This window comes from Sminthopsis crassicaudata, chromosome X (genome assembly GCF_048593235.1).
Source record: "Sminthopsis crassicaudata isolate SCR6 chromosome X, ASM4859323v1, whole genome shotgun sequence".
In the NCBI taxonomy this organism is placed as follows: Eukaryota; Metazoa; Chordata; class Mammalia; order Dasyuromorphia; family Dasyuridae; genus Sminthopsis; species Sminthopsis crassicaudata.
The window spans coordinates 21,429,533-21,451,812 of NC_133623.1; the positions used below are offsets into that span (position 1 = coordinate 21,429,533).

At 38.0% G+C, this 22,280-nt stretch overlaps 1 long non-coding RNA gene across 1 annotated transcript in view; it reads left to right on the forward strand.

Moving 5' to 3' along the window:
- Window positions 1-483: 483 nt before the first annotated feature.
- Window positions 484-22,280, forward strand: part of LOC141548688 (uncharacterized) — a 41,035-nt gene continuing 19,238 nt past the window's right edge. The window contains exons 1-2 of the long non-coding RNA XR_012484033.1: window positions 484-641; window positions 841-993. This is a non-coding gene — a long non-coding RNA (uncharacterized LOC141548688). The remainder of the gene's footprint in view (window positions 642-840; window positions 994-22,280) is intronic.

Sequence of the window (22,280 nt, forward strand, 5' to 3'; positions counted from 1 at the left end):
CTACTACCTTTCCATCTTTATCTGCTTCCTCATGTACTCTCTTCTCTGGAGAAATTGGGCCACTGGACCATTTGCCTTTCCCTGAATACAGCCTCTGTTGTCCCCTCCTCCATAAACTCTTGTGGCTTCCTCTTACCCCCAGGATCAAATATAAAATTCTCTTTGGCCTTCAGAACCCTTCATGACTTAGCCCCTTTCTGTATTTCCAGTGTTTTCCCACCTCTGTGTTTTCTGTCATTCAGTGAGACTGGTCTTACTCTTTCGACTTCAGGCTGTCCCCCATTCCTGGAACTCCCTCCTTCCTCACATCTGCCTCCTAGCTTCCCTAGCTTTCTTCAAATCTCTGCTAACGACTCATATTCTGCCCTTGAGGAGCAGAGAATGGGTGTTTGTTTTGCCTTTCTTTGTATCCCCAAAGTTCTGCATGGTGCTGGCACATAGTAGGCACTTAATAAAAGTGTGTTGCCTTGATTTGCAGGTCTTCTAGGAACTATGGATGTTCACAAGAGGAAAGACAAGGCAAGGCAGCCAGAGCTCAGATAGTTGAGTCTGTGCTCTCTGTGAGGAACAAAGGCTTGGAGGAACAGCTCATGGCTTATGTTTGTGTGACACCCAGTGTCAAGCACGGTGCTCTGCACATAGTAAGTGATCAATTTAAATGTCATGTTGTTTAATGAATACAAGCAAAAATGTTCCCTGTCAAAGGTTGCTTGTGGTGGTGTTTTATTTTTCCATTGGATTTAAAACCACGTATATGGAAGAATGGAATACTTCTCCTTTATCTGAATAGCCATCCAAACATGCCTCACTTTTTCTCTTGTTTATAACATTCATTTCCAGGAACATCACATCCTGGAAACTGAGATCCAGAACAGCTTGTTTCAGGGTCATGATAATGCAAGAGAAGCCCTTCGCTCAGAATGCCATGATTAGCGCTGGCACTTTGAAAACAGCCCATTACTATAAGCAGTAATCATGAGCCATTCGATCATGGTATGTACTTTTTTTTTCAGTCTGCCTACTCTGTATATAATAAATATTTTTCCTAACCTCCTTGTCCCACCCCAGGCCAAAAAAAAAATGACCTTGTATTTACCTGTGTGCATATTTCCCTCCCCCAGTAATTCCCTTGAAGGTAGGGGTTGTCTCCCTTTCCTTGTTATGCCCTCAGTGTACGACACAATGCATTGTACATAATACCAAGTACCTGATAAATGGAATGGAATAGATCAAACAGGCTGCATATAAATCCTCCTAGTTATGTGAATGTTGGCCCTATTTTAAGGAACTGAATTGGAACTCTGATTCATCAATTCAAAACCCTTCACAACTTTGTCATCTTAGAGCCTCCTTTCTTCTTTCTGGAAGCACGTATGTGTCTTCTGCTGAAGATTTTCATTTTTAAGACACTCATTGACTGAACTCCTTTCAACACATGTCTTGAGTTTAACTTTGTAATTTCCAGTTGAACTTAAGCCTCCAATAGCCAAAAGTGTCCTGGTCTATATTTCGTGCGTAATTCAGCAAGTCTGTGAGCTCTCAGCACCCCTACTATTAAGACATTAAGATTATAGACTGATTTTTTTCACTTCTCTCTTTCATGAATCTTCACATTTTATTGGAATCCCACGAGGTGAACCCTTTAAATTTCATTCCCTTTTCTTGGAACTTTTCTCAATAAGGGTATTATTTTTCCTTCCCCACTGTTCTATCTTGCAAGGGAAACTGAAGTGTTTTTCTTTCAGTGGCTAAAGTCTTCTCCCAGTGCAAGGCATTTCTCATACTTTCCATAGCCATGGGAAAAGTTCGAAGAAGAGAGATGAGCTCTGTCGCTGCCAATGCTTTGGACTCAGGTGGCAGACAGACAACATATCAGAGAAGCCTTAACAGTATCAGAGCAGGTAACTGTCAAAATGTTTATCTTCATTCCACGCCAACAGACTGACATTAACAGGAAGCAGCTATGGCGTAAGGGAGAGAGACTGAGATTGTGAATGCAGTAACTAACCTCATTCTGCCACTTGTTAGCTGTATGACTTGGCGAATCAGTGTCCCTTTCTGGGTTTCAATTTGTTTCATCTCTAAAATGAGGGAATTGGACTAGATGAAGTCTGTAGGGATGTTTTTCGCAAAATACTTTGATCCTTATTTTCAACCCCATTCCTAAGTAACCAGCAGGTGCATTTAGGGTTAGGGTTAGGGTTGCTATTAGCTGTATTTATCTCCTATCTCATTGCTTTTGCCCCCTGCCTAGAATCTGCTTCTTGGTATCCCTGGGTCCATTGACAGTTCAGCTCAAATATAAGCTCCTATAATAAAAGGCCCTTTCTGCCCTCTCAAACATTTATTATTAGCAGCTCTCTGAAATGATTTTGTATTTATCTTGTATACAGTTTGTATTTGTGGACATGCTCCCTCCCAGTAAGACGTAAGTTCCTTGAGGACTGTTTAAGTATCTAGGACACTTGGTACAATTTGCCTGGCACATGATAGGTTCTTAATGAATGTTCACTGAATGGAATTGAATTTGCCAGCTCTTAATACTGCATGGCTTAGTGAAAATAGAGTGGGTCAGTTTGTCTCCTGTGGGGCCCTTGTATGTATGTTGATAGGATCCTAGATAACAATCTTAATGATTGAACACCACCTCTTTATTTTGTATAGGAGAAAATAGACCCTTGACATTCTTATTGTCTGCACCTTAAGAGATGTAGCCTCGTCTATTTCTTACAGAGAAAGAAAGAGGCTAATATGTGTAGTACCATGTCTTTCTGTAGTCTGTGGATCCTCCTTACATCCTGGGTCTTCTACTTCATCTACTGCAGAGAATTTGGAAAACATTTAGTATAACCCCCTTGTTTTATGAAGAAAATGCAGCTCCAAAGAAGAAAGGTGATTCATCCTTCTAGGTCACTTTGCTCCTAAGTAGCACAGAGGGGATTCCAACCGAGATCTTCTTCTGATCCTTAATCCATTATTTTTTCCTTCCCGAGTCCATGAATCTCAGAGAGTTTTCTGGAGGTCAATGAGCTAAATTCAACTGCCCGACCCTCGAATTGCTTTGGAAAGAGTTTAAAACTAAAGAGTGAGTTTTCCTCTTAGTAGATAGGCAGGTGAAAGGAATTAGTATGCTCTACCTGTGCTAGGCATATTAATGGAACAATTCATGTATAAAGATACCTTGAAAACATGTGGCTTTCATGTGAAAGGAATATCATTTTTTAAGCATAAGCAGGAAGGATTTTTCAACGATGAGTCTTTTTCTCAGAGTAATGTTGCATACAAACTGAAGATTGCCTCTTCTATTGGATTGTATAATGAAAAATCCATCAGTTTAATGGTTGACAAACTTTGACATTCAAATAAAAATGTTGCTGGTATTTTCATAAAGACCTGTAGGCAAAACGAGATTCTGTGACTTTAATTTATGCAACGGTAAATGTCTGCCAAAACAGTGTACAAATGACTGTGTAATGAGACAATAATAACCGAAGGAATCAAGGGAAAAAATACCAAGGCCCAAACTTCTCCATTCGGGCAGATTGTAGACATACATTGACAAAATAATATAAGGTAAGAAAAAAATGCTCTTATGATCTCTCATTATAGGAGGTGATTTGATTTTTGAAAGAGATTCCTTTAAGTTGGAAAAAGCATTTTCTGCAAACTTAACTGTCACCTCAAACTTCTCCCTCCCCCTTTTCCTTTTCCTTCCTGAGCAAAGGAAGGCCGAGACTTCATCTCATTTCGTTTGCTCTGTTGTGAGATGAGTCCAGAAGAGATCTTTGTAAAGTGAGCCTTCTACCAGCAAAGCAAAACATTCCAAAGCTACAGTTTGTTTTAAAAAGGAGTGTGGGTGGGAAGAGGGGACAGCTGGATTAGCTTCAGCTGGGCCTAACCTTAGATGCTGGCGAGGATAAAAAAGTGGTCCCAGGGCTGAAGGTATTTTGCAGGAGCAGGATGAGTGCCATTGCTCATGTGATATTTGCTAGCTTTGTGACCTTTAGTAACTTAACTCTCTCAGCTTTGGTTTCTTCTATCTGTAAAATGGGGATAACACATTTTGAGTACATTACTTACAGGGCTGTTTGTGAGGTTCCAAGGGTATCATATTACATATATGTATAGATAAAGTATTTTGCAAACCTCATATCAGTCTTTTAATGTCACCTCTTAATATCATGTGAATTTTATTTGGAAAATATTGGGATATCACATCCCACGGTATATCTTCTATCTAGGTGCCAACTTACAGCTGAGCTAGAATCCCTACTATCACAGACCCATTAAATTTAAATGCTTATCCAGTTTTTCCTTAAAGGAGGTCTATCTTCAGCTGCTGTTTATTTCACTTCTGGATAGATTTCAATGTTAGGAAATTTGCCTTGTATCAAGGCTGTCTCTACAATTGCCTCCTACCCCCTGCCCTAAGTTCTGCTCTGTGGGGCCAAGGGAAATAAGTCTGATCTCTTGGCTGTGATGGTCATTCAAATATGTGGACAGCATCTCTCTCCTAAGTCTTTTCTTCAGGTCAAATATCCGTGTTTTCTTAGATGCTCTTCATATGACATGAGCTCAAAGACCATCTGCATTCTTTTGAGATACGGGAAGAGGTATTTCCACGTATTTGACCCATAATGAGAATACTTTGAGGAAAGCTCCCATCATACTTGATTTCTCTCTCTCCTTTCCAGCCACCTCTTCAACTTCCTTGCAACCCAACCTCGCCTCTTCCCTCAGGTTCTGTAACTGTAAACCATGATAAAATCAATCCTGCCACGTTCCTGCCCCAGGCTTAGTTTACCATCCCTGTAACTTTCAGGACCAAAGTGCCCCTTCCTCCTTGGCCACTGCTCCCTTCTATGGGTTGGCTCTCCCTTGATGTCAAAGATCTGTCTTTACTTTTCTATTTCGGTTCTCATTGCTAAACACAATGTTTAGCATGTTATAACCCTTTAACCCTTTGTCTTTTACTCATTAATATTCAGTTTGCAGGCCACTAAAACCCCTGCATCATTTTCTAATAAGTAATGAATATGAAAGTTTTGTGTAATCCATAAAAGGTGCAAAGGCTCCCATGCTAGGAGCAGCCACTTGGAAGACTCTCTCCTCTCTTTTGGAGGTCCTTCAAGAAACAATGCTGTTTTAATTCAAATAATCCAGTCCATATCCCTTTGGGGAGAATTAAGGAAGGGAAGAACTGGAAAGAGTATAGCTATGAGCCTTAAAGCTAGGAGAGTGAGTAGGAATTGCTGCCATAAATGAGAAGCATGCTGTGAAGTGACAGGGTAAGAGGGCAGGAAGCGAAAGGGTTTCAAGAAGACAGAATCTGGCCATTTAACCATAAGTTTATAAATACCAAAAAACCTACAAGGGAAGATCATACCCCCTTTCCCTTCCTCCTTTCCTCTTGTCTGTAAGCCTCAGTAAATGTGAAGCGTGGTGTGATGGAGACTTTGTGCTTTGGGTACAGAAGACTTGATGTAGTCATTTTTTAGATGTAAAGGGGAAAAAAAGTCCCAGAGAATTGTCCCAAATGGGCCAGTTTAGTGAGCTAGTCCATTGAGAAAAAGAGAAAGAGTGCCATCTCCTGGAGTAAAGTCAAACTGTGAGGAACAGCAATTTGGGCTGAGGCCCAGGAAGCAGATTTAGATGAGGGGAAGGTCCCAAGTGTACATCAGTGGAACAAAGCACAGCAATGGTGATGGGAGGACTCATGGCAACTGCCAGGAGTGTTATCTGGCTTCTCTTAACATGTCAGAGAAATGGCTGTTTATTCTTCCAAGGCTCACCCTTCTATTTACCCATATCCACTCATCTTCTCCAGCAGATTCCATATACAGTCATCTCCTTCTTTTTCTCAGATTTCAGTCTCTCTTTCACCCATTTCCTCCCCTAATGCTTTCATACACACCCAGTTTCTCCTTTTAACAAACCTTCTGAAGACTTTGCTACCCCTTAAGCTATTTTCTTAGGTCTTGTTTCTCTTTCTCAGCCAAACTCATTGAAAAAGCTATCTGCTCACTCTGCCTCCATTTCCTCTCTTCCCACTCATTCCTCAACCCTTTGCAATACGGTTTTCACCACCATTCAGCTGAGATGACTATCTTTGGATGTACCAGTGATCTCTTGATTGTTCATTCTGATGGTCTTTTCTCAGTTTTCGTTTGATACTTCTCTTCTTGTTGACTACCCTTTCCTCTTCGAAGCTCTTTTCCCCTCTGGATTTTGGAGACTCTACTCTCTCCTGGTTCACAGTCCAGCTGTCTGTCCACTTTTCAAGCCTCTTTCCTGCCTTATCATGTACATAATAGCCCCTCAATGTGGGTGGACCTCAAGATTCTATTTTAGGCCCTTTTTATTGTCTTCTTTTACACTCTTTCTCCCTTACATCATCAGCTCCCACAGAACCACCATAGCTGTACAGATGACTCTCAGTTGTATCTGTCCAGTTTCTCCCCCAAGCTTCAGTCTCACATCACCGTATGCCTATTGGACACTTCCAACTATCTAAAAATGAACTCATTTTTTATTCCCTTAAACTTTCCCCTTTTCCTCATATCCCCATTCCTGCCCAAGGCACTATCCTTCCAAATTGTGAAATGTACTGCCTCAGCATTATCCTATATTCCTTAGTCTCCTTCACCTCATCTAACTCATCACTTGTTTTGATGAGGTTTAGATTTGGGGTACCCAAATGAAATTAGGGTTTCTGGTGGTCAGGGAGTTAAAGGAGGTCTAGTGGCAGCTCAAGGGTAGAGAGTTCTGAGGATTCCCTTTCTGGAGACGTAGAGGTCCTTTGTAAAGGAATTTATAGACCCGAAACCCTATTGATAAAAGAGGTTTATTATGGGGATTGGAAGTAAGGTTAAAGTCTGGTTAAAGTCTAATTAAGGAAATAGGTGAAGATAAAGAGAGGAGGGAACTAGAAACAGTATTCCAGTGGGCAGAGACCCTTGGCATGCCAAGTGTAGGGCTGCCATGTTTGGAATCTCTGCAAAAAGAGGATTTTAGTTTGGCTCTTTTATAATGAGAGATTTAGCTAAAGGGGCCCATGAGTGGAGTCCCAAGTTGGCTGAGATCTGATGGGGGGCTGTAAGAGCCCAAGTTGGCTCAGATATGGTGGGGGCTGGGACAAGCCCAGATCTCCTATTGGAATTCAAAGGGGTGCTTTTAACTAGGATTTGTGAATCAAAGGTCCCAGCTTCTTGAATTGATAATGCATTAGCCAGGAGGGGCTGGGAATCAGAAAGGAATAAATCAAACTGAAAGGACTAATTTCTTAAAGGGACCATAACCCACTTCAGTTTCACATGGTCATTTCTGCCTTTACAACAAAGCTAATAGCCAACCTCTTTAGTTTGGGCCGTGCTCACTACCTCTCACCTAGATTATTTCAAAAACCTAATTGGGCTACCTGCCTCAAGTTTTGAACCATTCCAGTCCATCCTACATGCTTCTGCCAAAGAGATCTTCTTTAAGAGAAGATCTAACTATGTGATTCCCCTCTTCAACCAAATCATGTGGCTTCTTGTTACTTCTAAAGCTGTATACCGACTGGGCCCAAAATCTTTCAGGCTTATTATATAACATTTCCCTTCATGTACTCTTATATCCATCCATACTGGCTTTCCTTATATTGCTCACACAATGACACTCTAGCTCCTAGAATCCCCTTCATTCTTTACAGACCCCATATTCTGCAGTAAACTCTTCCTGATTCCCCCATTAGTCTCTTCCCTCTCTACCTTGTATTTAGATACTTTTTATTTATTCACTTTATACTTATGGTACATTAATTTCCCATGCATTTGTTCTCTCTTCCATTAAACATAAGCCCCTTATGCACAGTGATAATTTCATCCTTTGTACTAGTATTCTCAGTAGTTTAGCAACAAGCAAGCTCTTAACAAATACTTATTTGATGAATGGATTGATTGGTTATTTTTGAGATTTCAAGACTAAAAGAGATCCCAAAAAGTCATCTAATCAAGTTCCATATTCCCATTTTTCAAATAATAGATTTGGATCTAGAAGAAAAATAGAATCGAAATTTCCAGGTCAACTGAGTAGGAAAAGAAGTTAAAGTAGTGAGAAGTCCTTCACTGGGTGCTCAGTGTCAGAGGACACCCTCTGACACAAGAGTTACATTATTATAACACTTTAGTAAGCTTTATTTGTGAGATGATGTTCACCACTAAAGGAGAGGCTATGATGAGTGCCTGCCTATAAGAGTAAAGAAAGAGGCTGTGAATGGAGGAAAGGAGCATAGACGGAAGCAATAGGGAGAGCTAATGAAAGACCCATTTTTAAAAATTCATATTTTGGGGCTTACCCTGGTCTCAGAATTTGTCTGCCTGTGGCATAACATAAGTAACCTAGTAAAAAGTGTTTTTTTTAAAGATTTTATCTCCCAAAGGAAGAGGAACTCAAAGAATTTGCTTGGTGATTATTTAGTTTAGTTATTTTAGATCAGTCAGGGGCTAAAAAAACAAAAAAATTCACATGAAACAGGATGGCATGGTAAGAGAATTTTAGTATTGCCACCACTTTGCCTGAGACAGCAGGTCACATAATTACTTGAAGCCTTTTTCTTTTTAGCGGAGACTCTCAAAAGTTTAGCTCTGTTTAATGACAGAAGAATTTCTGGTTCAACTTTATTGCCTCAGTTTACTTTTGCTGAGATATCTAACTTCAGACCTGGTGCTATCTGGTTAGTTTCTGTTTTGTCTCCCTGCAAATTCCAATTAAACCCCCCCTAGTACTTGCTGATTCAATTAGTACTTAACTTGATATAGATCTTCCCCTTCTACTATTGGTTCTGTGTGTAAATCTTTACTTTTACTTTTGCCCTCTGTAAAATTTCAACTATACCCTTCCTTACTGATACAACTACCGAATAGGTAGGATTTTTAAAATGTTACACATTGTCTGCTGGGTTTTGTGGATCATGGGGCTGTGTTCTGAGAATGTAATAAACCAATCATTAAATTGTTTCTGCATGTTGATAAGTGTGACTGAAAGCCGTACTTACCAGTGAATTTTTGAACATTTTTATATCAATTTTCATTCCAGGTTACTAAAGTTAGAACTCTCTTTCTCTCAGTTAAGAAATGGTCATAATTAAGCTCAAAGTAACTGTTACTATCACTTGTAGGGTTAAACAGCTTAAACATTGGTTTTTTTTGGGGGGGGGGGCACAGTCTTTTAAATTGTATTGATTCTCCTTGGGTTCACATATTAATTTCTTCATGTACCTCTTCTCAATATACTCTACTGTAACTTAGAAAAGCAATTAAGCAAGATCAAGCAGCACAGTAACCATACCTGGTAGCACATATACTGTTCTGTGCCGATAGCCGCCCATGTGTTTACTGAGAGAGGAGTAAGGTACATTTCATTTTATCAACACTTTTTAAAATGAGAAAGTCATGTGTGTCAAGGGTTGTGGCCCTTTATTGGGAAATGATTGACATCTAAAGAGAAGAAAATGAATATCCTAGAGTAATAGGATATTATAAAACATGAAATAATATTGCCATTCAACATTACAACTATGTATTCACTGAATTCAAAAGCAGTCAATTATTTGTATCTTTTTTATAGTCAGAGCAGTCAAATGATTTAATGGACCTATTTCTCTCTCTCTCAGCATAATTTTTAATACTTTTAGAGCAGAGGTGTCAACTATTCTGGTTTCAAATGTAATTGTTAAGAATTTCACAAAATAAAAATGCAATCAAACTTGAATAATGTGAATATGTGAGCTTCTAAGTCAATCTGTCTCAAGGATCCTTATATCCTGGTGAGAGGCCTCCATTTCTTTTTGAGTGTGACTTATCTGCTTGAGAGAAGTTTTTCTTGGTCTTCTGCCGAGTTCATCTTCTAAGGATACCAACCACTAAATGGGGCTTTGGTTATTCAAGCCACTATTGTTCCTATTGAATCAGAGATCGGGAGCTGTGAGGGACCTTAGAATCATCTACTCTAAACCCATAGCAGGGTTGGTGGTTTTTTGTTTTTGTTTTTGTTTGTTTGTTTTTTTTTTTAATCAACTGACTCATTTAGAGAGGTGCCGTATTATAGCATCATTTTAATAGGAAAATTTGTTCCTTTATTTTAAAGGAGGCAAGTGGTGGAGTAGACTTAGTAGACCTGGTCTTTCAAGAATGCAAATATTATTTCCAATTTTAAAAAGGTATTAGGTAAGTCAAGAGGAACTGAGTTCAAATTTAGCCTCAGATATTCAACATTTCTTAGTTGTGTGACCCTAGGCAAGTCACTTAACCCCAACTGCCTTAGCAAAAAAAAAAAAAAAAGTATTAGGTGAGGCATTCATGTGAGCCATATGACTTGGAAGTGTTTAGGTAGGGACCTAGATTCAGGTCTTCTATACCCTTACCTGCTCTTGTAGTTCTTTAAAACAGAGATATCTAACAGTAGGCCCACAACACACTCCAGGAGACCTGAACTAGGTGAGAATTTAATGATGTAACTTTTAACAAAATAAAGAAAAATACAATAAAACATAGATAATGCTAATATGTGGTGTTCTAAGTCAATAGACCCCAGGTATAAAGGGCTGAAACTCTTGAGTTAATGCACTGAGGTTGGACAACTGAGTACTTAAGGCTAATTACAGATTGGACAATACTTTATAAGAATATGCTTGGAAAATGGCCCTTCCCACTGTTTTGTGCTGACCCAATCATTTAGTGTATACAGAGAATTGTAGGAGGGACAAGGGGGTGGAGTAAGACAAGCTAGAGTCTCTTCTGGGTGGGAGATGAAGAGGAGAGGTCACAGAGATTCTGCGTCTATCCAATTTACTTCTACCCCTAAAGACCAATAATAAAGACCAAGGACTTTTGCTTATCATGATTCCAGTTTATTCAAAGGCATCCAGGGTGCTAATGTAGACATCACACCCAGGGATCTTTCTGTATGATTCACTGGCCCCGTTTCTATTTGAGTTTCATACCACTGTCTCAGAACAATACAAATAATGGTGGGGAAAGGTAACAAAGACAGATTGTATAGTAGAAGGAGCACCGGAGTTGGAATGAGAAGCCTCACGTTCAAATTCTGACTGCTATTTCCTTGATATTTGACCCTAAGTTGGTGACTTTACTGCTCTGAGCCACTTTCCTCTTCTGGAAAATGGGAATAAAAATGTTAGGTCCTTTGTGGAATTGCTAGAAAGGAAGTACCTTATAACCTCCAAAGGAACTGCTAAACTACTGTGGCAGTAACAGTAACAATAAGACAGCTTTTAAGCTTTTATGAGAGTGGAACCAAGAAGTGGTAGAGTAAAGGCAATGACTCACCTGAGCTCTCCCAAGATTTCTTTCCAATATTAAAATAATGCTTCAAAATGAATTCCATGGCACTAGAACCAACAAATGATTTTCTAGTCCAGGACAACTTAGAAAGTTGGCAGGAAAGATATGTCTCACTGGAATAAGAGTGAAGTGCAGAGCAGCATGGCACAGACTGTATCCCAGCAAACCAGCAGCCGGCTTTGGAGGTGGCTAAGGCAGCTGCATGGGTTTTTCAAAGATCTTGTCCACAGATGGTAAGTGGGTCAGACAGCTGGGCAGATTACAAGGGACCCTTTACTGGCATGGGATGCAGAACTCTGTTTCATTGCCCATATGTGATTCTGGGTCACAATCCCAGGACAAGGAGGAGCACTGGCAAATTAAAGTGTGTGGAACCAGGTGTACAGGTGCCTGGTCAAAGTTCCAGAATAGAGAAGAGTGCTTGTGGTCAATCAGAGAACAGATGAATGTTGAAAACTATCTTTGCATGTATGTGGAAAAACAAGATGCTATTTTTAAAATATTAAATAGATAACAACAAAATCACAGATCGACACATGTCGTGAAAACAATGGCCACATCTTTCCCTTAGATAATACCACTTTTTGAAAAACTTAAAAATTATAGGTCCCCTGTATTTGCTTTGAAAATAGCAACACAAAACCCCTGAAGCTTGGGATAGCGGTCCTCCACCCTAGGAACAGAGTTGAACTTGAAGATAAAAGTTCGAAATAAAAAAATAGGATAGAAAAATGAGCAAACACAACAAAAAAGAATGAGACCATACAAAGCTACAATGGGAAAAAAAAGAGCTAAACACAGTCGGAAGAGAAAAACAATATCAAAATGGTTACATGCAAAGTCTCAAAGAAAAATGTGAGTAGGTGTCAGGCCTCCAAAAAACTTCCTTTTGAAAAAGCTCAAAAAGTATTAAAAACATTAAATAATAGAAAATTAAGGGGGAAATGAGAGTGATATAAGAAAACAATGAAAAATGAGTGAAACAGATTGAAAAAAGAGGCACAAAAAATAATGAAGAAAATAACTTTTAAAATAGAATAGGCTAAATAGTAAAAGAGGCACAGTAATCCATTGAAGAGAAGAACTTCATAAAAAGCAGAATTGGCCACATGGAAAAAGATATACAAAAATTCACTAAAGAAAAAACTTGTTTAAAATTGACTATAATTGGAAAAGGATGTATAAAAGCTCACTGAAGAAAGTAATTCCTTAAAAAGGAAATGTTGACAACTGGAAGCTAATTATTTCATGAGGCATAAAGAAATAATAACATGAAAACAAAAGAATGAAAAAAAAATAGAAGAAAATATTAAATAGCTTGTTGTAAAAACAACTGTCAAAGAGATGACTTAAGAATAATTGGACTTACTGAGAGCTGTGATAAAAAAAAAAGAGCTTAGACATCATATTTCAAGAAATTATCAATGAAAACTGCTCTGATCTCCAAGAACCAGGGAATAAAAAGAAATGGAAAGATTCTGCTGATAACTCCTTGAAAGAGATCCCAAAATGAAAAGTCCCAGAAATATAGCCTGAATTCCCAAGCTCCTAGTTTAAGGAGAAAATGTTGTAAGTAGCCAGAAAGAAACAATACAAATATCATGGTGCCACAGTCAGGATCACACAAGAATTAGCAGCTTCTGCATTATAAAATCAGAGTGCTTGAAGTTTGATATTCCAGAGAGCAAAGGATCTAAAATGACTACCAAGAATCAACTATCCAATAAAACTTGAGTATTACTTCAGGGGGAAAATTGAACAAAATAAAACACTTTCAAGTATTCCTGATGAAAAGACCAAAGCTGAATAGAAAATCTGACTTTCAAATACAAGACACAAGAGAAGCATAATAAGCTGTTTATCCTTTGAGTGTGTGTCTTCTTCAACAACATGACTAATATGGTAATTTATTTTGCATGATCTAGTGGGGTTAGGTTGTAAGAGAAGGAGAAAGAAAGTGTAGAACTTAATTTCTAAAAAAAATTATTGTGAAAAATTGTTTTCTATGTAACTGAAGAAAATAAAATATTAAGAATAAAAACTTTAAAAAAAGAAAATGCCCATCATAATTATTATCCAAAAATATAATTATATTCATGGAAACCAAATTTCACCAAATGTATGGTGCTTCCTAAAAATATGTTTAGCATTTCAGAGATTTGTATTGTTCTTTGAATACCATTTAGTGTATGGATTCAGAACAGAATAGTGCCTTTTATGCCTCCAGTATATTTTCTGTTGTATATATGCAACTGGGCAATTGCTCAGAGATCTGTAGGCTGCTCTATCTGTTCTTTCTCTGAAGTAAAGGAAGAAACAGCTATTGCCTACTGCCCTGGAAAGACAACATGTGAATATTTAAATTTTGTTGCCTACTAAAGAGGAAATATGGATAGATTGGGGCAGGCCTGACTTCACTATCAGGGAAACAATTCACATTTGCCCCAGTAATGATGGATCCAGGATGTCATCTTATTTCACCAAGGATGGCAAATTGTTTGCCTCATTGATGGAGGTAATCCCACCGTGGATGGCATAGAACAGTAAAAAGTCCCATGGATTAAAGTAGGCAGCTTGGGTTTGAAACTTGACTTAACTATTTACTATTTGTGTGACCTTGCATAAGACTGTGCCCCCTCTCTGGACCTCGGTTTATTTTTTGGCAAAATGAAAGGAATTGGATTTAGATTATCTCAAAGATCTCTTCCAGCTCCATACCTATGACCTTATCAATAGCAATAAGAAGTTGGATTGAATGACCTTTCAAGGGTTCGACTAGTCTACAAAGCTTTTCCTTTGTCATTTGAATTCAAACATCAGTAGCTTTATGCAGAGTATGTTACATAGCAACATGGATGAAAAACATCCTCCACAGTGTATGTATATGAACTGGCAGAGGGACTGGCTGACATTTGCTAAAGCCAGTTTTCTCAGGAGGATTTGACATTTAATTCTGCTGAATGTCATCCTAAATGACTTGATAAGATGTGTCAGTAAGCATTATGAAAGCGCCTGTTCAGGAGCCGATGATGCCAATTTATTTGCAGAAAAATACTTCTCCACATTGATTCTAAGTAATGACAGGGCCTACTTAGGGTGAAAACTTCCTTTTACTCTGTGCAGGGACATGTTGTTTTGACTATCATAGTGCTCTAAGCCTGGGATGGTCTTGTAAATCAATTCCGAAACAGAAAATAGGAGAAATGAGCGCACGATTCACATACCTTGTATAAAACCAAAGTTGATCTTAGAGCCTTTTCACCCAACTCAATACTCTGGTACATGCTGTGGAAGGCATTAGTAACCAAGTCACTACTCCACTCCTGTTTGGAGGGTTTCTTTTTTTAAATTTTTAAACATAAACATAAAGCTAGAAATATCAAAAAGCACAAATATTTGCATATTTAGAAAAAATATTGCATATGAAACTATGTAATGATAGAGTTTTAAAAGCATGATAGTACCAAACCTGCTCTGCTTATCTGTGTTCCTTTCTGAATTTTCTTTTGATCCCTTAGTGTATATTTTTAGTTTCCTTGACTTTCTTTTCTTTTCGTAGTCTTCTATTTGTTTATAAGTTGCTCTATTTCTTCTCTAACTTTCAGATTTTCTTTTTTATTTGTTTCAGATTGGCTGTTTATATTTTTTGATCTTTAGAATTTTTAACAAAATTTGTTTTTGATGAGCTTTAATGTTGACAAACAAGACCATTTCCGTGTACAAAGGAAAGATAAAGGAGTGTATGTAAAACTGAATTTCTCTTACATACTTTGTTTACAGGAAACATTCAGTTGAATACAAGATGGCCAGCGTTGCCTTGTTTTTCTGTGTGCCCTTCTGAACTTATTTTTCTGCTCTGTTCTGTATATCTTAAAGTATTTCAATGGCATTTTTTCTTTCTTTAAAAAAAAAAGTTTGCTGCACTATCATAATCCACTTATTTCTCTGTACAAAAGCCTTCTTTTGTAACAAATAAGTATGAAATAACAAAACAAATTCCCATAGTACTTGTGACTGAAAATATAAATTTCATTTTGCATCAACAGTCCTTTACCTCTCTGTCAAGATACAGGAATCATGTTTTATTTCATTCTTATAGAATTGTAACTGGTCATTACATCAATTATATTTCTTGAATTTTTCACAAGCTTTAGGTCATAGTAGGCATTGTATAAATTGTCATCCTAGTTCTGCTCATCTTAGCCTAAATAAGTTCATGTGAGTTTTTCCTATGTTCTTTGAATCTATCTCTTTTATGATTTCTTTGTTATTATTGATCTCATTTGAAGTTTTCTTAGCAAATATTGGAGCTGTTTGTCATTCTTTCTCCATCTTATTCTACAGATGAGGAATTGAGACAGAGAGGGTTAAGTGACTTGCCCAGAGTCATACAGGTAGTGTCTGAGGACAGATGTAAATGCAGGTCCTCCTGATTCTGGGACCTGCACTCTATCCAGTAGCACCGAACTGCCATTTGATTTCTTTTGTATGCATGTAAGTTGTGAGGCATGCTTATCCTACCTACCCCTTTCAAAATAAATCCCCAAATGGTTGCTGTATCTCCCCTCAGGATTCAAAGGGCACATGAGTGCTTTCTAAAGAGATCTACTCAAGCCCCCATTTCAGTGTGTTCTTTCCTAACCAAAATCAATTGCTAATGCCAGTTAATATGTCCTTAATATTATCAGTGTCATGATCCTAGAGAGATGTTATGAATATTTCCATAGTGTTTTCAACAGACCATCAGTCAATGCTGAAGTCATTGACCATTTACCTCAGATTGAAGTCTGTCCTTCCTTAGCTGGAGTCCCAACTAAATAAGAGATTTTGAATGCCATTAGTCTCATTTCATGTGGCAGAGCACCTGGTGCTGATTCTATTTCGGCTGAGATTTACAAGGTGGGGGATCCACTGCTCAGATAAAAGCTGACTGAAATTTTCTGAGTTAAATGGCAAATGGAGCTTTATCCCCCAGGAGTTCAAGGACATCTTGAATATTGTCCATCTCAATAAAGGTAAAGGGAATAGACACCGGGAGGGGGTGTCTCTTTTGTAGTCATTGGTAGCAAGATTCTATTAAGAGTCTATTAAGATAGGCTGATCTTTAACCTGAAAGATGGTCATCTACCTGAGAACCAGTATATGGCTTTACAAAGTGCTGAGGAATATCTGATATGGTGTTTGCTGTCCTATAACTCCAGGAGAAATGCCAGAAGCAGAACAAAAGTCTGTACACAGTATTTAGAGATCTGACCAAGTCTTTTGATACTGCCATTTGTGAAGCACTGTGGAAAATTATGTCAAAATTTGGCTGTCTAGGGAAGTTCAGTATTATATGTCAATATCATGACAGTATGCTTCCTTAGATTTTGTATAATAGCCGATGCTCTCGTGCTTTCCCCATTATCAGTGGAGTGAAACAAGGTTGTGTGCTTGCTTTTGTGCTTTTTAGCATGATGTTTTCAGCCATGTTGCCAAACACCTTCAATAAGGATGAACATAGCATTGAGATCAGTTACCACCCTGATGGCAAATTCTTCAACTCTAAAAGGCTATAAGCCAAAACTAAAGCGGAGGGAGTGCTGGTGCAGGATTTTTTGCTTGCAGATGATTGTGCACTCAATGCAGCCTCCTAAGCAGAGATGTGGCAAAGTATGGATCAATTCTTTGCTGCTTGTGCTAATTTTGGCCTAACACCAAGAAGACAGGCGCAGTCACCACCATACCATCTATTTGTAAAACTAATTGATGGAGAAGTTTTGAATGTTGTGGATAAGTTCATTTGCCTTGTTTTCCTGAAATATACACATCGATAATGAGTTTAACAGATGCATTGCCAGAGCCAGCTCACTGTTTGGGAGTTTGCAAATGAAAGTGTGGGACAGAAAAAGACTGGTCTACAGAGCCTTTGTGCTGACCTCATTGTTATATTCCTGTGAAAGATGGACAGTCTACCAGTGTCAGGATAAGAAACTGAATTGCTTCCATCTGAATTGTCTTAGGAAGATTCTGAAGATCCCCTGGCAGGATGAGGTACCAGACACTGAGTTCCTTCTCTTGAACTAAACTACCATGTATTCCAACTCTACCACAGAGAGCACAAATCTGTTGAGCTGTCCACATTGTTTGAATGCCAAATGTACAATTGTCAAAAAAAATTGTTTTATGTAGAACTCACACAGGATAAGTGCTTTCAAGGTGGTCAGAAAAGGTGATTCAAGGACACTCTTGAGAACTTTGGAATTGATTGAGTGACGTGGGGAGACACTGGCACAGGACCACCAAGTATGGTGTGCCCTCATCAGACAAACTGCTATGAACAAAGCTGAACTGAATTAACTCAGAAGATGCGCAAAGTTAGAGAATTCACTCCAAATGCTCACAGAGAATATTTGTGTCCGACCTGTGGTAAGACATTCTGAGTCTGTATTGGTTTGATTAGCCACAGTCTGACACATTATAGCTTGACTTTAATATAGTGATGTGATTTTGGTCCTCTTTGAGAACATAAGACAACAACCAACCATTAATTAGTGTCCCACTGTCAATTTAACCCATTACCATCGGTTAACTTTTACTTTTACTGAAAAGATATGGCAATAACAAAAGTATTAATTACCCAGAATCCTCCCATCCCCCCAAAATATCCTGGGGCATGGACTCTCCTTTTTCATGTTTGTCCCTGTGAAATAGTATCACTGGATTTCTGCTTCTTCAACCTTTTGAAATCCCACGAGGCCCTGTATTAAAGTGTATTAGACTGAAAAAAAACACCATCAACAGGAGATGCCTATTTTCATACATAAATTTGCTTATGAAGGCATATGCTCATGAGCTGGCTCAGTGGAAGAAAAAATACCTTCCTACAATCTCTTCAGAGTTCATCAAGTTGTCCTTATACTTTGTGGCCAGAAGGAAGGAAAACTGTTTTTTTTTTCCTTTTGGGACTTTTATGTGCATTCTTAGTTTAATCTCAGAAGTCAAGCAAAGGCCTTTCTTCACCATGAAGTAAACAAACAAGAAACAGAATACCAATGCATTCTCCAAAGTAGAGATCTAGGTCCCACACTACAGGCCATCACAAACTTCTCAAAGAAGTTTACCAATAACCATATTATTCAGTATATATGCTTTCTAGATTGGGTCCTTGTTAGCCAGTTCCCCATCATACTTGTGCCTCAAAGCTACCCTTCTTCCCAATTTCTGTATTTCTATAGAAGTCACTACTATCATTCTAGTCACTAAGATTCACTACTTGGTGTTACCTTTTAGTTTTTGCTCATCTTACATATCCAATTAGTTGCTAAATCCATTTCTCACATCTGTCTCCTGTCTTACCTTTCACCAACACTATTTCCACAGTCTTCTAAATGGACTTCTTGCCTCAGCTCTACCTATCCCAATCCATCCTTCACACATCTGCCAAAGTGATTTACTTGGCGTACACATGAAATCATGTTGCTCCTCAACTTGATAAACTCTTGTGTCTCCCTATTGCTTCTAGGATAAAACAATTATATATTTATTTATTTTGCTTGTTTGTTTTCTTTCCATTTTATTTGAGTTTTCAGTTCCAAATTATCTCCCCCAATTTAAAAGTTAAGAAAAATGAAACTCTAAGATAAAATGTAAACTCCTCTATTTGGCTTTTAAAGAGCTTCATAATGTGATTTCAACTTATCTTTGCAAATTCATTTTACATCTTTCCTCTCTACAATCCAGCCAAACTGGCTTTTAGTTTCTCATACACAAGACGCCATCTCTTATATCCTTGTTTCTCTATGGTCATTCTTCTGAGCCTGGACTGGCAATTCTTTCTTACTTCTTAAAGCACCACCTCAAGGTATGGCTCCTCAAGGAGTCTGTTGATAGATTTCAAGGGATCCATGAACTTGCATAGGAAAAAAAAGCATCCTTATTTTCAAAAAAGAATTACAGGGTAACTGAAAATCAAAAGGTCTTTTTTTATAGGAAAAGATACGAGCAGCTTTGGGGATCGGGAAAGACCTTGTAGAATGTAAATGTTTGAGTTGAGCTTTGAATGAAACTAAGAATTCTGATAGTGTTAAGGATGAGAGTATATTTCATGCATGGGAGAAATCAACTACTAGTAGCTGTAAGGCAAATTTCTTTCTGTTGCTTCCAAGGAGGCCTAGAGAACTGCATCTACCAAACTCTCCTTACATCCTCTTGAAACTTTCTTCTCCCTTAAATGAGGAGGAAAGTTTAGATCAGTGCTTCTCAACCCCCTTCCATTTTTTACATTTCAATTGTATTTTTCCAGATATATATATAAAGATAGTTTTCTGTATTCATTTTTGTAAGATTTTGCATTCCAAAAATTTTCCCTCCCTCCCCTACTTCCCCTCTCCCCAGGGCAGCAAGCAATCTAATAGTTTTTTTTTTTTTTATGTACAATAATTTTAAACATATTTCCTTATTTGTCACATTGCACAAGAAAAATCAGAATAAAAGGGAAAAAGAATGAGAAAGAAAAAGCAAGTAAACAAAAAAAGATGAAAATAGTATCCTTCAATCCACATTCAGTCTCCATAGTTCTCTCTCTGCATGCAGATGGCACTTTCCATCAGAAGTGTTTTGAAATGGCCTTGTATCACCTCATTGTTGAGAAGAGCGAAGTCCATCACAGTTGATCATCATGTAATCTTGTTGTTGCTGTGTACAATGTTCCCTTGGTTCTGCTCACATTACTCAGCATCAGTTCATGTAAGTTTTTCCAGGCCTCTGTGAAATTATCCTGCTAGTCACTTTTTACAGAACAATAATATTCCATAACATTCGTACACCATAACTTATTCAGCCATTACCCAATGGTTGGGAATCCACTTGATTTCCAATTCCTTGCCACTACAAAAAAAGGCTGCTGCAAACATTTTTGCACATGTGACTCCTTTTCACTCCTTTATGATCTCTTTGGGATACAGGTCCAGTAGTGACACTGCTGGATCAAAGGGTATGCACATTTTGATTGCCCTTTGGGCATAGCTCCAAATTGCTCCTCACCTACAATGTATCAGTTTCCTAGTTTTCCCACATCCCCACCAACATTTATCATTATTTTTTCCTGCCATCTTAGCAATGTGAGAGATGTAAAGTGGTACTTCTGAGTTGTCTTAATTTGCATTTCTCTAATCAGTAGTGATTTAGAGTATTTTTTTCAAATGACAATAAATGGCTTTAATTTCTTTGTCTGAAAATGATCTGTTCATATCCTTTGACCATTTATGAATTAGGGAATGGCTTTTATTCTTATAAATTAGATTCAGGTCTCTCTATATTTTAGAAATAATGCCTTTATTAAAAACACTGGCTGTTAAAAATGTTAGATATGTTGGTTTTGTTTGTGCAAAATGTTTTTAATTTAATGTAATTCATCTCAAACCCTTTTTTGCTCATATCATAATGGATTATATTACAATTGAAGTTCATACAATTTAGCGACTACTTTCTGATATATTTACATGTGTAAGTTTGATAAAAGGTCATCTATACCTACTGAGAAATCAAAGCATACATACCCTGGCTGATCCTGAGGTCTCCAGGGAGCTAGTTTGGACTTTACAGAAGTCCACTAGCGTGAAGGATCTCTTTCATGTCTTCCTGCCCTAACAGTTTCTGCTGTAAAATGCCTTCATTTGGGGCTTGATTGTGCTTTTAATTGACTTTCATATTATCCCAAAATGACCATGTAGCTTTTGAGTATTAATACAATAGGGAATGGAGAATATGGAACTTTGGTATGATAACTTGATCATCCCTTAATAAACAATCACTTTTTTTCTTGTATACATCTGATTTGCATATAGCATGAGATGGATTTTTTTCATTTTCTTACAACCTAGCTCAAGTATTAGCCTAAGGACCACAAGTCAAATCTAGCTCAAACCCTATTCTTATTTGATCTGTTCAAATCATTCTTAGCTTTGAGGGCAATACAAAAATAGGCAGCAGTCTGGAATTGCCTCCTAGGTTGTTGTTTGCAATCCCGTGGCCTTGAGCATATAGATGATTGAATACAATTTCACTACTAGAAAAAAAGAACGTTCAATATTGATGGCCCCAACAATTTAGAAAGAAATAGTATAGAGCCAATTCAAAGAAAAATTGATTTTGGTGCCTTACTTTCCTCTCTTTGTGCTCTTTTGCCGCTTCTTGTCCTACTTTCTTCTCCAATTCAATATCTTCATTCTATCTGAGATCTTCCTCGCCAGCATTGTATGCAGAGCTGTTTTCTTGTGAAATGCTCCTTTTTTCTATTTGCCATTAAACTTTCACTCCTGACATAGTAACTTCCACAAAGTAAATGTTCATTTGGTATGTTATGGTAGATAGAAAGTATAGGATTTGGAGGCATTGTGCCTGAGTTCGCTCCCTGCTGCCTGCATGACTTTGGCAGGTCACCCGTCTTGATGACAATTCTCTTATCTGTAAAAGGCGGGAATTAGACCAAATGATATCTAATGGCTTATTAAATATATTTTGTTCAGTTTCTTCAGTGTGGCTAACTTCACATTTTGCTTACATTAAATTGTTCATGTGTCAGTGGATCAGATTGGTACCATGTGGGCATTTGTTCAGGGGTCCATACCCATGGCTTTATTGCTTCTACAGACAGATGTTCTATGCCAGTCCTACCTCCTGCACGGAGACAGTTGTGGCTTATTCTAGGCTGGTCTTAACAAGTGGGAAAGACTTTGAATGGAGCCTAGTAGATAGTCATCTGAGGGCTAGCTGATGAATGCATTGGCCACACAACACATGAAGACCATTTTTGAAGGTGTTGGAGGCATTGAGATATGCATGGAGCCTGAGATATGTGCAAAGCATCTCATACAGAAAGGTTTCCTTTTTCAGACAATTTGGTGGTGGAATATGGGACAGAAATAGAATGATGATTATTATTGAACTAGCATTTGC